This window comes from Canis lupus, chromosome 11 (assembly GCF_048164855.1).
Source record: "Canis lupus baileyi chromosome 11, mCanLup2.hap1, whole genome shotgun sequence".
Lineage (NCBI taxonomy): Eukaryota > Metazoa > Chordata > Mammalia > Carnivora > Canidae > Canis > Canis lupus.
This window is the reverse complement of record NC_132848.1, coordinates 4949154-4965955: the sequence shown is the minus strand read 5'-3', so window position 1 is coordinate 4965955 and position 16802 is coordinate 4949154.

Here is a 16802-nt window from a genome sequence, read left to right as displayed (position 1 = left end):
TCTCCCTTTCTGTAAGCATCCAACTCTTGATCTTGACTTACACTCAGGTCATGATCTCTAGATTGTGAGATCAAGCCCCACGCTCTGTGTGGGGCATGGAGCCTGCTTAAGATTCTCTCTCTCTTTCTCTCCCTCAGTCCCTCTCCCCCATTAAAAATAAATAAAAATTTAAAGTTATAACTATAATAATTAAAGGACACACTAAATTTAAAAAATGACATAAAAAATATTAAACCCTGTGTGAAAGAGGACAGCAAAAATCTTGAGTTTTTAGGATGCATTACAAGTTAAGTTGTTATCAACTTAAAATAGACTGATACATATATATAGACAACTATATTAAACCTTATAGTAACTATGGAGCAAAAATCTATAGCATACACATAGAAGATAATGAGAAAAACATCTAAACAAAATACTAAGGAAAGCCATCAAATCGCAGTGGAAGAGAGCAGGAGAAGAAAGAAAGAAATAGAGAGGAACTGTAAAAAAAAGAGCCACAAAATTAACAAAATGTCAGTAAGCACATACCTATTAATAATTATTTAAATGCAATGGACTAAATTCTCTGATCAAAGGACAAAAAGTGGCTAAGAAGATAAAAAAAACAAGACTCATCTATATTTTGCCTACGAGAGACTCACTTTGGATCTAAGGACACACACAGAATAAAAGTGAAGGGATGGAAAAATATATGCCAAGAAAATGGAAGCAAAAAGAAAGTTGGTACAGCTATATTATAAGAGACAAAATATATTATAAAACAAATACTGTAATAAAAGACAAAGAGGGGCACTATATAATGATAAAGGGGTTAATCCATCAAGAAAATAGAACATTTGTAAATATTTATGCATTCAACATAGGAGCACCTATATTTGCTATATAAAGCAAATATTAACAGACCTAAATGGAGAAAATGATAGCAATATAATAATAGTGAAGAGCTTTAATACTCCTCTTACATCAATGGATAGATTATGTGAACAGAAAATCAATAAGGAAGCATCATTCTTAAATGACACATTACAGAAGATAGACTTTTATATGTATGTATATAAATATATACACATTATATACATATATATATATATATATATATATATATATATATATGTAATATTATATATATAAACACTGCATCCCAAAACAGCAGAATACATATTCCTCTCAGGTACACATGGAACATTCTCCAGGATAGGTCACATATTAGACCATAAAACAAGTCTGAATAAATTGAAGAAGATTGAAATCATATCAAGATGACCAGATCCTATCTAATCACATTGGTATGAAACTAGAAATCAAGTACAAGAAGAAAACTGTAAAAATGACATGTATTTGGAGATTCTACAGCATGTTATTAAACAACCAATGGGCCAATGGAGAAATCAAAGGGAAAATCAAAAAATGCCTTGAGACAAATTAAAATGTAATTTTAATCCCCAAATCAATGGGATGTAGCAAAAGAATTGAAAGAGGGAAGTTCATAGTGATACAAACCTACTGCAAGAAATAAAGAAAATCTCAAATAAATATCTAACTCTACTCCTAAAATCATTAGAAAAACAAGAACACAGCCTAAAGTTAGTAGAAGGAAGGAAATAATAAAAATCAGAGCAGAAATAAATGAAATAGAGACTTAAAAAAATAGAAAAGATCAATGAAACTAAGAGGTGGTTCTTTAAAAAGTGAACAAAACTTTAGATGGACTCACCAAAGAGAGAGAGAGAGATAGAGAGAGAGCAAGAGAGTGCTCAAACAAAATTAGAGATAAAAAGGAGAAATTACAAATGATACCACAGAAATGCAAAGGATCCTAAGACTTCTTGAAAAATTTTACATCAACAAACTGGACAACCTAGAAGAAATGAATAAATTATTTGGAACACATATTCTTCCAAGACTGATTCAGGAACAAATAGAAAATATAAATAGATCACTAGTAAGGGGATTGAATGAGTATCAAAAAGCTAACCATAAACAAAAGTCTAAGACCAGATAGCTTCACTGCTGAATTTTACTAAATATTCAAAGAATTAACATATATCTTTCTCAGACGCTTCCAAAAACTTGAAGAGAAGGAAATGATTCCAAACTCATTTTATGAGGCCCAGTATTACCCTGATACCAAAATAAGACAAAGACACAACCAAAAAGAAAAATTATAAGCCAATATACCTAATGAACAGAGATGCAAAAATGCTCAACAAAATATTAGTAAACCAAATTTAACAATATATTAAAAGGATCATACACACTGATCAAGTGGGATTCATTCCAGAAATCCAAGGATGATTCCACATCTGCAAATCAATCAAATGATACATTACATTAACAAAATAAGGGATAAAATCCATCTCAATAGATCATATTAATAGATGCAGAAAAAGCATTTGACAAAAGTCAATATTCATTTATGATAAAAACTCTCGAGCAGGTGAGACTATAGGAAATATACTTCAACATAATAAAGGCGATATATGACAAATCCACAGCTAACATCATACCTAATGGCAAAAAAAAGAAAAGCTTTTCCTTAAAAATCAGGAACAAGTCAAGGATGCCCACTCTTCCACTTTTATTCAACATATGATTGGAAATCCTAGCCATGGCAATTAGGCAAGAAGAAGAATAAAAGTCATCCAAATAGGAAAGAAGTAAAACTGTATTTGCAGATGACACAATACTATATATAAAAATCATAAAGATGCCACAAAAAATGTTAGAACTAGTAACAGTAGAGTTGCAGGATACTAAGTCAGTATACAAAAATTAGTTGTGTTTCTATACACTAACAACAAGCTATTAGAAAAAGAAATTAAGAATCCCATTGACAATTGCATCAAAAAGAATAAAATACCTGAGTACATTTAATAAGGAGAAGAAAGACCTGCACACTGAAAGCTCTAAGACATTGATGAAAGAAACCAAAGACACAAATAAATGGAAAAATATTCCATGTTCATAGACTAAATGAATTAATATGTTCAAATGTCCATACTACCCAAAGCAATCTATAGATTCAGTATAATACAGTCTCTATCAAAATTTCAATGACATTTTTCACAGAACTAGAACAAATAATTCTAAAATTTGTGTGGAGCCTCTCCCCCCCCGCCCAAATCCAAAACCAACCAAACAGACAAACAAAAAACCTGAATAGACCAAAGCAATCTCGAGAAAAAAAAGCACAAAGTTGGAAGAATCACACACTCTGATTCTGAACTGTATCACAAAGATATAGTAATCAAAACAGCATTGTATCACCATAAAAAGATACACAGATCAGTGTGGAATAGAATAGGGAGCCCAGAAATAAACTCACATGTACTTGGTAAATTATCTTATGACAAAGGAGCCAAGAACATACAATGGGGAAATGATAGACATTTTTGAAAATTAACTCCAAACGATTAAAGACTTGAATGTGAGATTTGAAACTATAAGACTCCTAAAAGAAATCACAGGCAGTAAACTCACTGCTATTGGCTCTTGGTGCTGAATTTTTTAATCTGACCCCAAAATCAAAGGAAACAAAAGCAAAATTAAACAAGCAGAAATACTATAAACTGAAAAGCCTCTGCACAGCAAAGAAAATCACCAACAGAATGAAAAGGCAACTTATTGAGCAAGAGAAAATATTTGTAAATCATATATCCAATAAGTGGTTAATATCTAAAATACTTAAAGGGCTCAACTCAATAGCAAAAAATTCAAACAGTCCAATCAATAAATGGACAAAGGATCTAAATAAACAATTTTCCAAATGAGACATACCGTTGGCCAAAAGGCACATGAAAAAATGTTTAAGATCATTAATTATCAGGAATACAAATCAAAACCACAATGAGGTATCACCTTACACTGATCTGAATGGCTATTTTCAAAAAGACCAGAAATAATTATTGGAAGGGGTATGGAGAAAGGGGAGGGGAATCCTCAGGCACTGTTGCTGGAAATGCAAAGTGATGCAGCCACTACAGAAAACAGTACGGAGGTTCCTCAAAAAATCTAAATTACTATATGATCCAGCTATTCCACTTCTGGATATTTTTCTGAAGAACATGAAAACACTAATTTGAAAAGTTATATGCACTTCTATATTCACTACAGCATTATTTACAATGGCCAAGACATAGAAACAACCTAAATCAAATTGTCCATCAATTGATTAAGGGATAAAGAAGATGTGGAGGGGAGGGGCACCTGGGTGGCTCAGTCGGTTAAGTGTCTGCCTTTGGCTCAGGTCAGGATTCCAGAGTCCTGGGATTGATCCTTGTTTGTGTTCTCTTTCTCAAGTAAATAAAATCTTTATTTAAAAAAAGAGATGTGGTGTGTATATGTACACACACACACACACACACACACACTGAAATACTACTCAGCCATTTGAAAGAAGAAAATCTTGCCATTTGTAACCACATGATGGATCTTAAAGGTATGATGCTAAGTGAAATGTCAAACAGAGAAAAGAAACACATGGTTTTACTTTTATGTGGAGTCTAAAAAACAACAACAAAAGAAAGTAAATAAAAAAAACTCACAGACTGGTGAGATTGGTGATTATCAGGTTGGAGATGAGTGAAATAAGTAAAGAGGGTCAATTGTATGATGAGCAGTAACTAGATTTCTTACGGTGATCATTTTACAGTGCGTACAAAGGCTGAAGTATTATTACGTTGTACACCTGAAACTAATATAATGTCAAAGGTCTCCAAAAATCATGATTTTCTTTTTTTATTGCTATTATGAATTATAATAGGCCTTCTGATAGTAAACAGTTCTGAAAAAAAGTATAATTTGTAAATGTTGTAAAAACATAAAAACAAAATGTTAAAAAAAGAAAAACAGGCTCAGGCTCCATTTGATCAGGGCCTACTATATATTAGGTACTGCACTAGTCAGTTGATAAAAGCTATCTGATTAATCTATATAAAAATTCCATGAGCAACTGTTATTTCACCTATTTTTCAGATGAAACTGAGACCCCAATACATTAGGCTTCTCAACCCTGAGCATCCAGTAAGCTTTGAAACATAGTCAAGCTTATGGTTTTGGATTTCAAATCTTGTTATCTTCAATTCCAAAATTATTTCTATTTCAGAGATTAAGAAAATATACTATTTGAATATCAACTACTGTTTAAAGGATCTACTGAAGGTACTGATGATTCTGCCTACAAACACGAAGAAGGGTTCCTTCCTCTTTCCTCTTGTGGTTCCCATGTCCACACTCATCTAACACTCCTCAAAGTGTTTTTACCACCCTGCAGATGCAAAAGGACTGCTGCAGACCTGTATTCATGCCAGTAATCTTCACCAGTCCACCACACAGATTTCTTCAAATAGCATTCCCTCTCCTACTTCTGAAAAAAAGAAAGAAAGAAGAAAGAAGAAAGAAAGAAAAGAAAGAGAGAAAGAAAGAAAGAAAGAAAGAAAGAAAGAAAGAAAGAAAGAAAGAAGAGATTAAAACATGAGGCTACATGTTCTAAGACAACTTATTATAAAGTTTTATGTGGCACAAGATATTTCAATCATTTATGAGTATATTTTCTATTTCTTCATAATTTTTCCCTGTGAACATTATTGCGTAAAATAATTTAAAGATAGGATCCTTGGGTAGCTCAGTGGTTTAACATCTGCCTTTGGCCCAGGGAGTGATCCTGGAGTCCCAGGATCGAGTCCCACGTCAGGCTCTCTGCAGGGAGCCTGCTTCTCCCTCTGCCTGTCTCTCTGCCTCTGTGTGTGTGTGTCTCTCATGAATAAATAAATAAAATCTTTAAGAAAAAAATTTTTTAATAATTTAAAGAAAGACATTTTTGAAAACTATATCTATCTGACATTTATTCTTACAATACAGTGAGAATATGGAAATAATAACTTGACCAACATCCATAGCAGAATCCAGAATGGCCTGATCTCTGGATTATGTCATCTTAGTCAGTTTGGACATGGGTGTTTAAAGGTGCACAGAGTGGGTTGAGAACATGATATTCAGTTTATGGAATACATAATAATGATATTCTGCTCCTGGTTTACGGAGTGGAGACTAATAAGTACAGTGCAGCCAGGTCTCCCCCTAGTATTGGAGTAGATCACTGTCTCAGTGGTTGAGCACAAGTGTGCTAGTTTGTTTCTACCTAGGAACTATGTTTTACCAGAAAAGAAAGAAAGAGGGGCACCTGGGTGGCTCAGGCAGTTAAGTGTCTGCCTGTGGCTCAGGTCATGATCTTGAGGTCCAGGGATCAAGCCCCACCTCGGACTCCCTGCACAGTGGGGAGTCTGCTTCTCCTTCTCCCTCCCCCTCTCTCTCTTTCTGTCAAATAAATAAGTAAACTCTTAAAAAAAATAACTTTGGTAAAAAAAGAAAAGAAGAAGCTGATACTGTGAGAACTACAGAGAAAGAAGACTGAGAGCCACAGATTCAAATTTCAAATCTAAAGTTCACTCTAAACGAGATAACTGCACGGTGATTGGTGAGCGTATCACTTGCCAACATTGTTGAAATTATTTCCCCCCTTTTTTCTAAAGTTGAATTTAATTAAGTTAAATAAATCTGTAATGGGATTCTATCATGCTGATATAATAATTGTAGGATACAGGAAGAGAAAACATTTCCTGGGTTTACTCTTTCTCATAGAAGACAGGAGTCAATGTCAGAGGACAGTCTTTTAACTAATACCACTCTTTATTAGCTTCCCGGGATTTGCACAGTACCACAACTAGGTAGCTGAAAACAACAGTAATTTATTCCCTCCCATTTTGAGATGCTGGAAGTCCAAAATCAAGGTGTCGGCAGGGCCATGCTCCTTCTGACGCTCCAGAGAAGAACCCTTTCTTGCTTCTTCCAGCTCGTAATAGTCCTAGGCATTCCTTGGCTTTCGGCAACATAACTCAATCTCTCTGCCATCACGTGGCCTTCTTCCCTGAGTATCTGTGCCTATGTCCTTTATCCTTCTTATGAAGTAGATTTAGGGTCTATCCTAAATTCAGAATGATTTCATCTCAAAATCCTTAACTAACAACATTTGCAAATATCCTACTTCCAAATAAGTCACATGATGTCATTCTCGGTAGACATGCATTTGGGGGGAATCCTGACCCTGGTCCTCATTTTCTGGAAAGCCTCACATAAAATAAACAAAACTATGGCTACACATATAGACACACACGCAAAAATACGCCTATTACACAACAGGTGGTCACCTCTGTCACTTGAGGTCTGGCTCAACCCATGAGCCCACACACCTACTCTGCCACTAACACAAATCAGGCTCCGGGGAGATACTTCTCATGTATTGTTGTACACCCTTAGGAAAGGCATCTATATAGGAATGCCAGGAGTATGTGGGTTGACAGCTGTGGCTCTTTTTTTTTTTTTTTTTAAGATTTTATTTATTTATTTATTTATTTATTTATTTATTTATTTATTTATTTATTTGAGAGAGAGAAAAACCATGAGCAAGGAAGAGGGGCAGAGAGAGAGGGAGAAGTAGTTTCCCTGCCGAGCAGGGAGGGAGACCTGCTGGGCTCCATCTCGGGATCCTACATTATTACCTAAGCCAAAGGCAGATGCCTCACTGACCGAGCCACCCAGGCGCCACGACAGCCTTGGTTCTGAGTACAGCAAGCGTACAAGTGGTGCAAACACTTAAGAAAGAAAGAGACTCGTTCATTTGCCAAATATTTCCTCCCAAATAGCATGAATGAAACAGACTGTTAAGTATTGTTTCCCAGTTAGTTCTCAGCGTTTATTTACTTGTTTCTCTCTTCATGCCTTAATTTGTGGATCCAATTTTTGATCGAAAATGTGTGTAAACTGCCATGACAAATACCCACCATTTGCTTCAACGTGGATGGAACTGGAGGGTATTATGCTGAGTGAAGTAAGCCAGTCGGAGAAGGACAAACATTATATGTTCTCATTCATTTGGGGAATATAAATAATAGTGAAAGGGAATATAAGGGAAGGGGGAAGAAATGTGTGGGAAATATCAGAAAGGGAGACAGAAAGTAAAGACTGCTAACTCTGGGAAACGAACTAGGGGTGGTAGAAGGAGAGGAGGGCGGGGGGTGGGAGTGAATGGGTGACGGGCACTGGGGGTTATTCTGTATGTTAGTAAATTGAACACCAATAAAAAATAAATTAACTTTAAAAAAAAATGTGTGTAAACTAGTACAGTATCCACCAAAGGTTCATTTGGCAGGTGAGGAACATTTTGCAATATTAAACTATTGATATTACTCAAACTGGTATACATATTTACATCTATTCCCTATCTGCAGATCTCAAAGTCTGACATTATGATACTCTTTACTTGGTTCACTACTGAACATGAGAACTGCAAATAGTTTTATTTTTTAAATATTTAATTAGCTAAATATTTAAAATAATACTTTTATTTAAATAATTTAGATCTAGGCTTTTTATTTTTACTAGTTTTAACTTGAAGCCTACATTTTAATTTTGTTAGATGACATTGCATATTATAGAAGAAAACTCTATGAAAATCATTTTAGTTTTTTGCATTCTATTTAATTTCTGCTGATAATGTATTCAAGCTGTATATACTTAAAATAATTACAGTTTATTTAATTTCTATTGCGATGAAGATATATTCAAATTATGCGCAATTTAAAATTAATTATAATAGAACATAAATCAGAAAAAAAACCTTGATTACAGTTAAATAATTAGTGGTTTTGCTGAAATGAAGACAAAAATAAATTTGATACAATAAATATATAACTTACAAATTTCATAGGTCTTTATTACCCCAAACTTCGTCAGCTCATCAACAGAACATCTGTATCTGTACAATAATAATTTAATTCATTTGTCTGACAGTTTGGTTACTTCCAGTTATATTAAAGCCATAGCTGAAATATATCTTTAAATTATTATCATTAAAAGCTATGTCGATGCAAAAGGATAAAACATTTGTATTTGACAGTTTGTTACCTAGATTTATAATTGTTAAATATTTAAATTACTGTGAAACAATACTTTATCATGCAACAATCTATTTTATTCTTGCTAAAAAGGAATGATTTGATCAATTAATTAATATTTGATTTTTCTTAAGGGATATAGGGGCCTCCATATGTTCTCTTTCGTCTGGTCCTGCAAACATTAGCAGTGGGCAGAGCCTGAACAGGCTTTCAAAAGACAGGGAGCATTCGATTGGTTAATGGAAGCTAATTTTCAGGTATTCTTACTGTATTCATTTGCTAGGTCTGTTGTAGCAAAGTAGAATAAACTGGGCGGCTTCAAAAACAGAAATCTACTCTGTCACAGTTGTGGAGGCTGGAAGTCTGAGGTCAAGACATCACCCAGGCTGGTTTCTTCTGAGGGCTTTGAGGGGAAGACCCCTTCCAGGATCCTCTCCTTGGCTTGCTGACGGCCATCTTTTTTCCATATGTCTTCTTATCATCTCCCTGGGTATGTACCTGTATCCAAATTCCCACTTCTTAATTGATTAGGGTCAGTCATCTTCCTTTGGGCCTACCCTAAGGGCTTCATTTTAATCTTATCTATGTAAAATCCCTATGTCTAAATACAGTCACAGTCTGAGGCACTGTAAGTCAGGACATCAACATATGAATTTGGGGAGAGGACACAACTCTGCACATAATAACTACAAACAGATAAGAAGACGTTTACTCTTTATTTTGTTTTCCTACAGGGGATCCAACTTTGTTGTCCATAAATACTTGGGCAACTTCTGCAAGACAATGAACAATACAGCAAGTGGTTTTAGCCCCAAAGGACAAAAATTACGTAACATGATCGGTTTTTTCTGGATTCGTATTGACTCTCATTTCCTTAAAATCATCAACAAAATTTTATGTGATAATAGCTCAGCTAATAGGTATAATGTGGCATTCTCCCCCCAAATCTATTTTTGCTGTGCTTGACAGAGGAAGTAGTTCTCAACTTCACTGAGTTTTAGCAATGTTTAATTTTGAGTCTTATGCAATTATTCTTCAAGGTAATAATAAACATGAGTCATTCTTTTATGATTGCTAATCTATTTTTATGTATCTGCAAAATATATCATTGATGAACTTTAATAAAATCCAAAGTGAGATCCCTTCAGGCCGTTTTCAGATGATTTTGCTACAAACTTCAGTGAGTAGCATCCAGTTAGCTCAGCACACAGTGAGTTTCCCTTTAAAATAGATGGGCTAATGAGAAGCATGTCTGTGCTGGCCTGGTGTAATGGCCTGGCCTCAAAAACTGGTTGTTAAAACAAACTATGCACCGTCCAAGACCTAACTGCCAATGATTCAATGGTGTAACATAGCTTAATTGAATATACTTTCAGCTTGGAAAAGGTAAATAGGAAACAAGGCAGCAAGAATAAGCATGTCGGCAAATATACCATCTAATTCTGTTTCTGGAAGAAATCCAGGAGATTACAGGATTAAGCAAAATCAGATAATTCAACCAGTTTTCTCTCCTGAAGAAATATTCTATCCCATGTAATCAGTAAATGATTGAACTACTTAAGGGTTCTACCTAGGAACTAAACATGAGGCTCACAATTCTGGTAGCACAGAGATTTGGTCTCCAGGATGCAATTCCAAATACTTCTTTTTGGAAGAGCATCCTCTAGTGTCTTCCTCTTTTATATTTCTACCAAGTAGTATGTATATTTGCTCTCCAAATCATACTTTTCTTCTGCATGATACTGTATTTTATTATGTACATGTCTACCTCCCCTCTTCACCAAAAATCACTACACTTCATTGTAGATCACTAATGAAAACCCATTTTCTAACCTTTCGTTTTAAATTCTCAATCATAAGGTGTTACACAGTAAACATGGGATAGGAATGGAATGAAAATGGATTTTAAATTCTAAAATCAGAGAACGAAAAGGGTCTTCAAGAAGCCAACTTCCTGAATTCCCCATTTTCAGGTAACTGGACATCTTTACTAGAGACAAGAATCCATACAAACCCAGAATACAGAGAAGCGCCATGAACCTTTAAAAAAAGGTCTGTTTGTTTTTGTAATGTACAAGCCTACTGCTAATGCTATACTTTCTCTTAATAGTGACATTCACTTTGGCCACAAGTGTGTCATTGTATATTTCTCTTGCCAGTGGAAAGTAGAGAATTGGTAGCTGGGTATCAGTTCTCTGTCATTTGGTCCCCATGCCACACAGAAACCCAACACCCACTCAGTCCCAGTCCTCCGAATCAGTGGCCAATTTTCAGAAGTGTTATGTCAATAGGCACTTGAATAACCAAGGTGTTTTGAAATTAAGATATTAGAAGTGTTCTTCTTACTTTATTTTATTTATGATTACTGACTATTACCATGGGCTCCTGCTGATTAAGACATATATTTATATATTCAGAATCAGGTTAAAATTTCGCACCTTTATGTATCACTTTTCTGTATGTATCAATCTTCTGTATTCTGTTCCACTAACAATTTTCACGTCTCCTGAAGAGCAAACTCTATTCTTCATCTTATTTCCAAAATTCCCAGAAAGGATCTGACACATTAATAGGTGGCCACCCATATTGGGTTTGGTAATCCTTAAAAAATGATGTTCTTGAAGGCTCCTCATGAAGACCAGTTTATTTTTTACCATGAAGACTTTACATTCCAGTTTCCCTGTTTTGTAAGAGATTCTTCTTTATTTACAGTTAACTGTAATTCCTCTTGCTTTAATGTAAACCACTTTTCTCATTTACATATTCCTGGACAAAGGAAACATTAACGCAGCATCCCTCATTTATGCATGAAACCTTTTGACAATTCTTATTTCTAGAGTTTGACCTTCCCTCCAAAACTGTGCCATCTGCTATTATCAGAAAGTGGCTTCAATTACAACCCTGTGTATGTGTGTGTGTGGTAGAGGCGGTGTGTTAACAGAGATGGCAAATTGAATATCATCTATTTCCACTCAAGAAACCCATGAGTGTTCCATGCCTAACATGGGCACAGACCATTCTCAGAAACAGAGAAGGGGATACTGACAAATCACAATGCCCTCTAGTAAACTGTATCTGAAAACTAGCTGCTCAAGCATCAAAAAATAGGAGTACCAAACAAAAGTAGAGGCATAAGACACAAATCCTTACTAAAGTTTACCAGAAGTTTACTAAACTGTAAAGCAAACAGATATGTGTAATCTATCTTTTTGTAACTGATGTAACTGGATGCTAAGTAAGTATACCAGGAATAGTGTGTGTGTGTGTGTTAGAGGGCAGATTGGAAATTCTTGGCAACTGAAAAGATCTAGATTTGTTTGATGCCAAGATATGCCGTCCCATTATATTTGCTGGTAATTATCATATCCTTAAATCTTTGGAAAAATACCACCTCCCATTAGGTATGCTAGGTTATAATCTACAAAGGATATAACACTTCTGTAATTCTCTGCTACTTACCAATTTGAGGAACCTAGCTTAAATTTTCTAAACTTGAGCTATCTCATCCCTTAAAGGAGAGTAACAGTACCTCCTAGGACTGCCTTAATCATTAAATGGATAATGTCTACAAGAACCTGGCAAGTGGTAGTTCAATAAATATGGCTTAATATTTTCTTGGCATAATACTTTTGGCATTGTAAAAACCTCCAAAATATTGGTGGAATATACGGTTGAATAAAATTATACTGAAGAGTATGTTTTTTAAAAGAATAATTTAGGAACAAGCCTTTATATAGAAGCCAATCTGAAAGGGCTCTCAATAGTCAAATAGAAAACAGTTTGAGCAAATAAAATCCTGTGACATTGGATTATAACCCAAAGTATAAAATAAATATGAGCTGACACTGATATAAATAATGATTGAGTAAATAAATAAAAGGGAGAGAAGGGAGAGATCTTCCTTATGAAACAATTCCAAACAACATATGTAGATACTGTCCCTCCACTATTTAATCTTCCCTCCCATTTGAGTGTAGCTAAATTTCAAATTTAGTGACTCTCTTACAAAGCATATAGTAGGGAAAGGAGAAAAAACTTTAAAAACTTTGCAATAGGGAAACCTGGGAAACACTTCTTAACCAAATGCTCAAGGTTAACACCATCAGTGATAAGTCACATTGATATCATATGTTCCCTGATATCATATGATAATGTGATGAGAAAGACATTTCATGTCTGTGGTGTTTGTCACAAAGACCCATAAGCCCAGCCTGACCATAAGAAAAATGTGAGGGACACTTTTCAGAATATCTGACTAGTATTGCTCAAAACTGGCAAGGTCGTGAAAACAGGGCAAGTCTGAGAAATTGTCACAGATCAGAGGAGACTAAGATATCACAAGCAAATGCAGTGTGGTGTCCTGGATTTAGTCCTGGGGCACTAAGAGGACATTAATGGAAAAGCTTGTGAAATCCAAAAAAAATCTCTAAGTTAGTAGTATTAAGCCAATGTTAATTTCTTAGTTTTGACAAGTGTGCCATAGTTCTCTTTTTTTTTCTTTTTTTTTTTAATTTTTATTTATTTATGATAGTCACAGAAAGAGAAAGAGAGAGAGGCAGAGACATAGGCAGAGGGAGAAGCAGGCTCCATGCACCGGGAGCCCGACGTGGGATTCGATCCCGGGTCTCCAGGATCGCGCCCTGGGCCAAAGGCAGGCGCCAAATCGCTGCGCCACCCAGGGATCCCCTCTTTTTTTTTTTCTTAAGATTTTATTTATTTATTCATGAAAGACAGAGAGAGAGAGGGAGAGAGAGAGAGAGGCAGAGACACAGGCAGAGGGAGAAGCAGGCTCCATGCAAGGAGCCCATGTGAGACTCGATCCTGGGACCCTGGGATCACACCTTGAGCTGAAGGCAGACACTCAACTGCTGAGCCACCCAGGCGTCCTGCCATAGTTCTCTAAGATGTCAACATCAAGGAGAAACTGAGTAAAGGATAATGGAATTCGCTGCCACCTTTGCAATCTTTCTGTAAATCAAAAATTATTCCAAACTGAAAATTTTATTTAAAAAAAGAAACCTTTATATGTGGCATCCTCTTTATTAACTAGTTTCTTTTCTTTTCTTTTTTTTTATTAACTAGTTTCAAGCACGAAGAAAATGCACACAAGAAACGGAAATCCTGCTTCTTCCTCTGGTTCATCTGTAATATTGCACTACACTGTTTAGTGAAGTTGTGAGGTTTAATCAACTCAGAAAGCAACATTATAAAGCTCTTTGAAATCCCAAGATGAAAGAAAATTATGTAAGTATGTAAATAAAGTCTTAGCTTGGCCATTCAAAAATGTTCCTGGGTACATGAGGCCCAAATAAGAGACGAATCTTTGTAAGCCATTTTCTCTAATCAAATCCATTCTGCCTAGAACTGTGAGTGCACAATGCCAAAGGAACTGACTGCAAATTTAAAAATCCAATCAATTTGATTATTTAACATCATGTATCATGCAGTCCCAATCAAAAAAAAAAAAACAAAAAAACAAAACAAAAAAACAAAAAAACGTAGTTTTTCCTGCTGATTTCATCTGTGTTTTTGTTTTATCCTTTTATTTTATTTTATTTATTTATTTTGTGTGTGTGTGTGTGTTTTCCTTTTAAAGTACTGGAGTTTAGACTTCATGCAGAAACAGAAAGATATTTTGCTGTGCATGTGAAAACCGACGGGCAGCACTTTGAACATATCATGAGCTGAGAGCCATTGTATGGCTGCTGGCCTGTAGGACATGCTGCCCCTCTGCAGAAATGATGCGATTCAGCTGGAGTGACTGGCTTATCTTCATGAGGCGTCTATATTTTTGGACACATTTCTCAGCCTCTAATACCCTGGGTCATCACTGGGTAATATTAATGGGGGCAATGCCCCATTCTCTGTGGATCCTAGAGATACCCCCTCCCCGCCCCCCCCCCCTTACCTGCTCACCAGGTGTGGCCCTAGCCGTTGATCTTCCACATCATCAAGTTTGAATTTTTGGTTTTAGCTGATGAGTAAGCTTGTAGCAGTTTGACACATCTGTTTAAATACAGCCTGTAGCTACATCGATGCCGAAATCATATTTGATTTTCTCAGTGCAAAGTGATGGTCAGTTTGGTGAACAAAAGTTTTAGCTCAATTACTGACCAATTTGTCCAGCTTGTATTGTTGGTTTTGTCAGGTTGATTCCACTAATCCAAAACAGAACTTAATCAGGAAGTCTTCTTTTCTTGGCCTCGAAATATTTAGTTATAGGTCAGTTCATATAATAAAGCAAGCATCTTTCTTTCCAGATCTTCCTGATAATTTTATGAACCAGCTATGTGACCTTGGCAAGCCACTTAACCTCTCTGATCCTTTGTTTCCTTTTCTGAAAATGATAATTAAAAGTATCAACCCTATACAGCTATTGTGAGGATAGAATAGATTTAAATATGCAAAAGTACTTTTGCCCTATTCAATAAGTTTCCTTTGGGCATCAAAGTGATATTAGAGATAGTAGTTCCAATCCAAGTAGCTCACAAGAAAAACTAGATAGCCACAGCATGTAACTGAAATACACCTGTCTCAATGAAAACCATAAGTTAGAAGAAAATACATCGCTGGCACATTCCTAATTAATACAACATAGGAAATTTCCAAAATGAGGGATAAAATTTGCATTCCTACATGAAATCTAAATATCTTAATTGTTGGTACTTTATTTTTTTTTAAAGATTTTATTTATGTATTCATGAGAGACAGAGAGAGATAGAGAGAGAGGCAGAGACAGAAAGAAGCAGGCTCCATGCAGGGAGCCCGATGTGGGACTCGATCCCAGGTCTCCAGGATCACACCCTGGGCCGAAGGCAGGCACTCAACTGCTGAGCCACCCAGAGATCCCGATTGTTGGTACTTAAAAGAAAGTATGTTTAGTAATGAAAATTGAAAGTATGTGGAGGGTTTTTTTTTTTTTTCATGATTTTTGTGTTTATCTAACAAATGTCTTTTTCCAGGCATTATGCTGGGCACTGGAAGTAGGAAAAACAAAACAAAACAAAAAACAAAAAACAGTGAGCCAATGAGTATGGGGAAACTGTTCTCTTGTTGACAGTCTAGTGAGGGAGCAATTGAAGAACAAATGTATAATTTGAGATTGAAATAATGGCCCTGAGCTGCACCGGTGAGAATGAGAGGGACAAGGATTTCCCCGGATGATGGGACATGGGGGAAGGTTAGGGTAGGGAATCAGGAAGGGTGCTCATATGAGAGAACGATCTATGGGATGAAATATGAACAGAATCGGGAATGGTGAAAACAGGAATAAGAGGATTTGTTTGTGCTTCCCATGAGGGAATGAGCCAGAAGGGGGAAGAGAATGAAATGGTGGGGAAGAGGTACTGTTTCCCTTCATGATGGGTAAACATGGGAGGAGACTGAGTGTCACCAGCTGTTTGCACTGGCATTTACCGCCTAGACATGAATAAAAAGGTACTGGATCCCAGAGCAATATACAGGTTATATGTTTTGAAAAACGTAAAAGTAAATAACAGCTTGCCTGGACAACAAGAATGTTAGCAACAGGGCTACACCAAACCCCACCAGCTCTAGGAAGGATAGTGTAAGAACAACAATCTGAAAAAAGGATTTTTCTTTACCTGACAAATGCTTCAAACCTCGGTGCGTAGCCCTGGAATTTTCAATAAGCTCTATTGATATGAGGAATGAGTCACTCTTGCCTAGTAAGTCAAAAGAATGAAGTTTTAGAAACGCAATCACCCTTCCCCAGTTTGAATGGTTTATTTCACAACTTCAAGTTTAACATTAAACAAATATAACTCGAGTCACAATGCAACGATGATTGATGTTTTTCATCAACATCCAATTATCATTCCATCAGGC